The sequence below is a fragment of the Pollicipes pollicipes genome, unplaced genomic scaffold (genome assembly GCF_011947565.3).
Source record: "Pollicipes pollicipes isolate AB1234 unplaced genomic scaffold, Ppol_2.1 Scaffold_5954;HRSCAF=7063_pilon_pilon_pilon, whole genome shotgun sequence".
Taxonomy (NCBI): domain Eukaryota; kingdom Metazoa; phylum Arthropoda; class Thecostraca; order Pollicipedomorpha; family Pollicipedidae; genus Pollicipes; species Pollicipes pollicipes.
In genome coordinates, this window is record NW_023596784.1 from 1,932 (window position 1) to 10,238 (window position 8,307).

The 8,307-nt window shown below is 65.5% G+C and overlaps 1 pseudogene; it reads left to right on the top strand.

Annotated features, from left to right (window-relative positions):
- Positions 1-210: 210 nt before the first annotated feature.
- Positions 211-8,103, top strand: LOC119104157 (tyrosine-protein phosphatase Lar-like; annotated as a pseudogene).
- The last annotated feature ends 204 nt before the right edge of the window (positions 8,104-8,307 follow it).

Consider the following 8,307-nt stretch of genomic DNA (forward strand, 5'->3'; position numbering starts at 1 on the left):
GTCTCCTCGGGCGGCGGCGGTCGGGTCCCGTCCTCGGCGGGGCGGGTCGGGTCCTCGGGCGGGGGCCTCGGTCCTCGGGCTGGGGGCGGGTCGGGTCCTCGGGCGGGGGCGGTCGGGTCCTCGGGCGGGGGCGGTCGGGTCCTCGGGCGGGCGGCGGTCGGCCGCCGTGGTCGCCCTGTGGACCGTGACAAGCCGGGCGGGGGCCGCCAGGTGGTTCTACGCCATGGCGCCCGGGACGGACCTAGACGCCTGGTCGTTCAAGAAGGTGCCGATCACACGTCTGCTGAGCTGGAGAACCTGGACAAACACGCCCAGTACGCCATCGGGGTGGGCCGCGCGCAGCAAGTCGGTAAGCGACGGGTCGGGCGCGACTTAGAGGCGTCCGGGGCTGCCGGCCAGGTAGCTCTGGCCGGCCACCGGCTCCGTGTCCGGTCAGGGATGCGCTGGTGATCTATGTGGTGCCACTTCATTTTGTTTCGGTGTTTAAGCACAGAACCCATAGTGTGTGGGGGCGTGTTTGCCAGGAAGGGCAATGCTGTCTTCGTCCCTTGTACGAGACCGAGTATTACATGCGCGTCAGAATGTCCGTGAGCAGCAGTCTCACAAATGTCTGATGCGGCCGTGTCGACACGATTGCTGTGGGACTGTATTGAAAATCGCACCACTTTTGGAGTAAAAAGCCTGGGCTGTTCCTCGAACCTGACCCGCTCTCTGGACATGACCCGCTCCTTAGACCTGGCTAGCGACTCAGACCTGACCCGGTCCTTGGACCTCACTCGTCTTGGACCTGGCCCGCGGCGTCTGCCCCCAGGGTCTGGGCCGTCTCTCGGACCTGATCCTCGGTGTCTGCCCCCAGGGTCTGGGCCGTCTCTCGGATCTGACCCACGGTGCCTGCCCCCAGGATCTGGGCCGTCTCTCGGACCTGACCCGCGGTGTCTGCCCCCAGGGTCTGGGCTGTCTCTCGGACCTGATCCGCGTGCGCGTGAAGCCAATCGACGTGCCGCTGAACCTGCACGCGCTCAGCGTGCACGCGCACGGCATGTCGCTGACGTGGCGCCGGCCGGCGCACCTTGACCCGCGCAACTACCGCATCCGCTACGACGCTGTCAAGGAGTTCCTCGACGCCGAGGGCGTAACCCAGTCGCGTCGCATCGAGCCGCGCTCGCTGATCCTGGACGCCAAGCGGTGCGAAAAGAGGAGCATCTGCCGCAAGCAGATCGAGGACCTGGAGCCGTTCACCACGTACACGGTGAACGTGACGGCCGTGCCCGACGACAACGGCTACCGCGCGCCGGCCAAGATCCGCGTCACAACTCAGATGGCCGGTAGGTCAGGCGCCAGCAGCGGCGGCGGCGGCGACGCTGCGCGTCTGACTGAGTGGGAGGAGTGAGGGGGCTCTGCGCGGCAGACGGACGACGGGAGGCGTTCTAGAGCGCGAGAATCGGCCCCAGGTGACAGATCGTCCGGGGCTGAGGCGCTTGTACGTTATGGCCCTCATTGTGAGATGGGAAGCCTAGTCAGCTGCTTTCACGAGCCTTTTCTGACTGTGTTGTGGCGCTGGCGTGATCGGGAGGCTTGTTCATGTCACTGTCGTTGGCGATAGACGACCAACAACCGCTCACTCGTGCTCACGTGGAGTCGGTACGTCGTTGGGTCAGCCCGATGGTCAGAGGGACGTGACCTGCACATGTGACCGCCGTTCGGTGACCGGCCTCCCTGCACAGCCAGACGACTGTATCGCTGTCAGCGTGGACTGTGTCTGACGCGCACGCCTTCCGCTGTCCTTGCCGTGATTGGTCTGTTGTACGGCCGGCCTGAGCGCCGTCTGCGCGTCTCTGCAGCGCCGCAGCCGATGGCGAAGCCCGACCTGCTGGGCGTGCGCAACCAGAAGGTGACGGTGACCCTGCCGTGCGCCTCGGAAGAGTACGGCCCCATCTCGCACTACTTTGTCGTGGTGGTGCCCGAACACGACGTCAGGGACCATCCGGACTCGCACAGCACAAAGAAGGTGAGCGGCGGCGGCGCGGCGGGCGCTGCCTCGCTGCAGCGCCCGCCGCGCAGAGCTCACAGCCGGCCAGCGCGGCTCGAGCAGGCCCAGCTCGCGGCTGAAGGGTCGAACCGGGCCGACGTCCGCCCCTCGCGCTGCTCTCGCCAGCAGCCGCAGGCCGAGCGCAGGCGGCCGACCGGAAGCGCGCATGTGGCAGGCGCGCGCGAGTCGGCACCCTGCCGTCGACGCCGGTCGGTCCACTCGGCCTCTCCTGCCGCCAGATGGTGGAGGCGAAGCGCTCCGAGCTGATGCCCAACTACCGGCCGTACATCACCGCCATGTTCCACCAGCGCAACATCCCGTACACCTTCGCGCTCGGGACGGTCGCAAGTACGACGGCTTCGTCAACAAGCCGCTGGAGAAGGGCAAGAAGTACCGCATCTTCGTGCGTGCCGTCGTGGACATGCCGGCGGAGGTCAGTGGGGGGGGGGGGGGGGGGGGGGGGGGCGGCTCACGTGGCTGAGGCAGCTGAAGCAGGCGGCGGCGGGTGCCACTCCTCATTGGCGACTACGGCGCCGTGGCCAAGACACTGTCCGGCTCGGATACGTCTCTTGGCTTTGGCCGGAAGAGGTAACCGACGGCTTGTTGCGTGGTCTTGAGCGCCGGTTTTACACGGCTGTTGAGCCGCCATATGCAGCGGTGCCGTCTGTGTCAGGCCTGTGGGGGACTGTGCGGCTGGGTTCCGTCTGTCGGCCTCTGTAGCGGCCGGGCATCTCATCCTGCCCACTGTGCTGTTGTCAATCTGACGTGACTTCCTCCGGCTTTCGGTAGCCGTCCGCGTCCAGTCCGTACTCAGAACTGCCCTGTCCACACTCCACGTGACCTGACCGGAGCCGTCACCTCGTGCAGGACCTGTTCACATCCAGTCCGTACTGCCCTGTCCACACTCCATGTGACCTGACCGGAGCCGTCACCTCGTGCAGGACCTGTTCACGTCCAGTCCGTACTCAGAACTGCTCAGTCTGGACATGAAGCAGCCGCGGGCGGGCGCGTCGTACTCCTCGTCCAGCCTGGTCTGGGTGGTGGGTCCGACGGCCGTCGGTCTGTTGCTGCTCATCATCCTGGTGCCGTACATCGTCATCGCCGCTAGGAGGTGAGCGGGCCGAGCGTCGCCGCTCCGCTGCCGCGCGTGATTCGGTGGGACGGGAACCCGGACGCCTCGGAGCCCAAGGGGGCGCGGCGTGACGACTGCAGGCTGAGGCGCAGGCGGGGTCGTGATGAGCGGCTTGAGTTGGTGGCACGGCCTGCTGCCAGCGGTACTGGCGATCTGCGACTAGATATATATCATACCAACCTGAAGCAGGGGCAACGGAAGCAGCCTCGACCCTTCAATGACATACGTTTTGTACTGGCCTCTGGTCGTGCTTCCCGGTATGACCAGAGCACAGCAGCTGTGCTCAGCCTTGGCTTAGGTCTGCCCTTGTTGTCTGGTTAACATGATCGTGACCTGTCCAATGTCGAGCTCTCTAACGTTCTCTTCACCGGACCAGATCGTGACCTGTCCATTGATAAGCTCTCTGACGTTCTCTTCACCGGACCAGATGGTGACCTGTCCATTGACGAGCTCTCTGACGTTGTCTTCACCGGACCAGATCGCACCGTGGCCGTTCCGGCCTCTGCTTCGGGTCAGACCGGCCTGCGCGGCCAAGATCAGCTGCATCGGGCACCGAGCGCGGACTGACGTAGTCTCAGCCCACTTGACCACGCCCGCTCTGACTGACCGTGCCTGAGCTGGCGTGGTCTGACGTCCCCTTCCGCGCCAGGTGCGGCAGGCGGCGCCAGTTGCAGAGATCGCCAGAGCCAGCCACCGTGATGAAGCCGCCGATGTGCGACATGGCGGCGCCGGCCAGTCACGCGCAGACCGACCCGGCCGAGGTCCGGCGCCAGAACCTCCAGACGCCCGGCATGATATCGCACCCACCCGTACACGTTAGCCAGCTGGCCGACCACGTGGAAGCGCTCAAGGCCAACGACAACAGCAAGTTCTCGGAGGAGTACAAGGTGCGCCCCCGGGGGACTCGGGGTTGCACGGTTTGCACGGCTCGTACGGCGAGGGAGTTGGGGCGGGTGGACGCGCTGGGGTGATCTGAGCGGCTCATGTCGGTATGGGGGTCATGCTGAGGCGGCACGCTGTTGTCTGACTGAAGTGCGGTATGTGGTCCCTCCGCCGGCGCAGCTCCTGGACTCCGTCCGAGAGTGCGTCCCCAGGTCACCTGCAGATGCCGCTGCCGCTCAGCGACGGACAGTCTAGCTGCCCGTCCGAACGTCACCGACCTGTGACACGCCGCCTCCCGCCGCGTGGGCGAACGTCACTGATTTGTGGCACGCCGCCTCTCTCCGCGTGGCCAAACGTCACCGACCTTTGACACGCCGCCTCCCGCTGCGTGGGCGAACGTCACTGATTTGTGGCACGCCGCCTCCCGCCGCGTGGGCGAACGTCACCGACCTGTGACACGCCGCCTCCCGCCGCGTGGGCGAACGTCGCATTCTGTCCGGAGTCCCACTGACTGCGCCGCTCCCATCGCTTTGTCGGCAGTCGATCGAGCCGGGTCAGCAGTTCACCTGGCTCAACTCCAACCTGGACATGAATCAGCCCAAGAACCGATATGCCCACATCTTAGCGTACGACCACTCGCGCGTGGTGCTGCAGTCGGAGGAGGGGCTGGCGGGCAGCGACTACATCAACGCCAACTTCTGCGACGGCTATCTCAAGCACAACGCCTACATCGCCACCCAGGTGCGTCTCGGCCGCCGGAGGAGAGGGGACATCGGCTTCAGCGAGGTCGTATGGCAGCATTTCACTGCTCTGGGCGTTCTGTTTATGATGGAAACTGTAGATGTACTGTTTGGAACTGTAGGTAGCATGATGGGACCCGTGATGGGAACTGTAGTGAGTGCTGAGTCGTTCAAACGCATTTGTGTCGTCCCTTGTGAGGCTGGTATGTACTGTTGCCGTCAGCCGCTACTGGGCTGGGATCTGTGTGTTTTTGAGATGAGACTTGTATGTACTGGCGCCGTCAGCCACTGCTGGGCTGGGATCTGGGTGCTTTCGAGACCACCAGTGGCTGAGGGCTGCTTTGTTTGAACCCCGCCGTACCTGAACCCGGTCGTGTCTACACCCCACCGTGTCTGACCCCTCTGTGTCTGAACCCCACCATGTTTGAACCCCGCCATGTATGAGCCCTGCCGTGTTTGACCTGGTTGTGCATGAACCCCGCGGTGTTTGACCGCACCACGGCCGGTGCCGCAGGGCCCGCTGCCCGAAACGTTCTCCGACTTCTGGCGCATGGTGTGGGAGCAGCGCAGCTTCACTATCGTCATGATAACGCGCCTGGAGGAGCGGGCGCGCATCAAGTGCGATCAGTACTGGCCCACCAAGGGCACGAAGTCGTACTGGCCCATCCACGTGACGCTCACAGACAGTCAGGAGCTGGCCAGCTACGTGGTCCGCACCTTTCAGCTGCAGCGGGTACGTGCCGTCCCGTCCCGCTCCTCCCCAGTCCTCGCGACCCGCCCCTGGACTCTCTGCTGGTCTTGGTATCCCCCCGTCGTGATAGCAATCATGTCTCTTTGTCACCCTCGCTCGTTCCGCACCGCAAAAGGCGTGTGGCTTGGTTGCTTGTGCGGGTGGCCAGTCATCGTGTGAAGTGGCATGGACCGTGTGCCGCATCCAGGCCCGTCACGCGGACCCTGTTTACGCTGTCCCTGCTGCTGGCTGAACCCGCGTGTGACTGACACCGCGTGAGCTCGCGTGTAACTGGCGTGATCGGCAGGCCGACTCGCTGGAGCGGCGCGAGGTGCGCCAGTTCCAGTTCACGGCATGGCCCGACCACGGCGTGCCCGACCACCCGACGCCGTTCCTGCGGTTCCTGCACCACGTCAAGGCGCTGAACCCGGCCGACGCCGGGCCGATGGTGACGCACTGCTCGGCCGGTGTGGGCCGCACCGGGTCAGTGGGCGGCCCGCTGAGCCACCGGCAGCCCCGCGACGGCGCCAAGCCGGCCACGGTGGGCCTCATCGCTCCGGCAGAGGCTCGGGTCGCGTTGCGGGCCGTGTTGCTTGTAGGGCTGCCCTTATGTTAGCCGTGACATCTTATTCACAAGTCGTTGGCGGGGAGTGGCGGCGCTCGCAAGTCTGGGGTTCAGCGACGCGCCGCCGCCGCTTGTCGGGCGACAGATGTGCGGCGACGCGCGCGTCCACGCAGGAGTCACGCGCGCTGACGGCCGCCTCCGGACGGCAGGTGCTTCATCGCCATCGACAGCATGCTGGAGCGCATCCGCTCCGAGGCCACGGTTGACGTCTACGGTCACGTGACTTGCCTGCGAGCCCAGCGCAACTACATGGTGCAGACCGAGGACCAGGTGCGCGCCGGCTGAGGACACGGCCGCGCTCCGTCTCAGAGTGCGGCGCTCTGAGACGGACACTGCGGGTGTGGCAGAACTCCTAGGTTAACGCGGAACTCTTCGTCTGGAATGTGTTGGCCGTGTTCCGATGTGGTGGTGGGTCATGCCAGCGGTTGGCTGCCCAGCGAAAGTTCCGTTCGAACTGCGTCACCAGCATCTTCCCCGGCTGGTCTGCTCGCCAACCCAGGTCTGTCCTGATGCTGATGCTGGTGCAGGCTGTCACGTGCTGTGCTGGGCGCCGGCTCGGCCGGCCCCCCGCTGACGTCAGCCACGGCCCTGCCGCCAGTACATTTTCATCCACGACGCGCTGCTGGAGTCGCTGGTGGGCCGGCAACACGGAGGTACCGGCACGCAACCTGCAGGCCTTCACATCGCAGCTGCTTCCGCCGACCGGACCCGGCGACAACATCACCGGCATGGAGCTCGAGTTCCAGGTGCGTGCGGCGCGCGCCGAGCGGCGGCGGCTCCGTCTCCGGCCGGCCGGGCCGTCCCGGCTCCGGTCAGGCGTGGTGCCGGCTCCAGACTTGCCTTCATACGTCACGCGCAGTGAGCGCCCCGTGCCTTGCGTCCGTATATTTCTGAGCGTATCTTTGACTGTGGTTCCGGTGCTGATCACACCTGGTTCCCTAAAGCCGTGTTTATCACGTCATCACAATAGTGCAAGTATAAGTATATATAGATGCACCAGTAGGTCCATAGCAGAATGACCCGATACACCTGAGCCGGGCAAAACAGTGAACATAAAACGCGCTGACTGCGGCGGTAGAACAGAGAGGCAACAGACGTATGCTCTGACTACTGCACCTGAAGCTGAACCGCAATCAGCACGCTGGAGCCGTGGATACCGGTCCCTCGGTGCGTCCGGGGTTACGGACCGGGCCTCGGCGGCTGAGAGGAGTTCTGACTATCCGTCGGTGAACCACATGCGTGGACGCGCTGTCACTTGGACGCATTGTCACTTGTTGCCCGTCGTGTGGTTCCATAGCAGGTGCAACGGCGCGCCCCGCCCCGCAGGATCAGCACTGGACTGGTCCCGCTCCGCAGGATCAGCGCTGGACTGGTCCCGCCCCGCAGGATCAGCACTGGACTGGTCCCGCCCCGCAGGATCAGCACTGGACTGGTCCCGCCCCGCAGGATCAGCACTGAACTGGCCCCGCCCCGCAGGATCAGCATGTACCGACGGCGTTCGTGTACCGAGCGGTGCCCGAGTACCTCACCGCGCTTGACCACGTCGAGCGTGGGCCGCCGCGACGATTGAGCGAGCGAGCCTGCCGGCCGGGCGCCTGCGACGGTGCCGACATATCAGGGCGGCGCGGCCGACTGCAGCAGCACCGCCGCCAAGGCCCACATTTCCCCTGCCCGCGACCGCCATACGTGACGTGATACGGCGGGCGGCCGGGCTCGGCCATGCGCACAAGGTGCTGTACACAAGGCCGCTGTACATACGCCCGTTGGCATAACGAGAGGTAACGTGCCGCGCCGCGGTGCGGTGCGCCAAACATGTGTAGGATGTTGTGGCGGCGTGCCCATCGCACATATCAGTGACGCCCGCCTGATGCATGTTCGCTAGCCGCGTCCCGGGCTCCGCTGCCGAGTCGACAGCCGGAGCACGGCCCTGATCTTTCTTCTGCGTTTTAGATTATCTGTACGCTGCATTTTGTCGGCGAGACGGTTCGAAGGGATTTTATTTGCACATGGTGTTCGTCTCCTCGTGACGTGTCGGCGGCTGGCGTCACGGCGACGGTGGCGGCGCCGCCAGGCCCTGCGTGCCGGGGGCCGCTCGTGCGGCCCGTGTGGTCGGGCGCCGCGCGTCCGGCTGCGAGCGGACGCCCGCGCCAGCGCCGGCGCCGGCCGCCC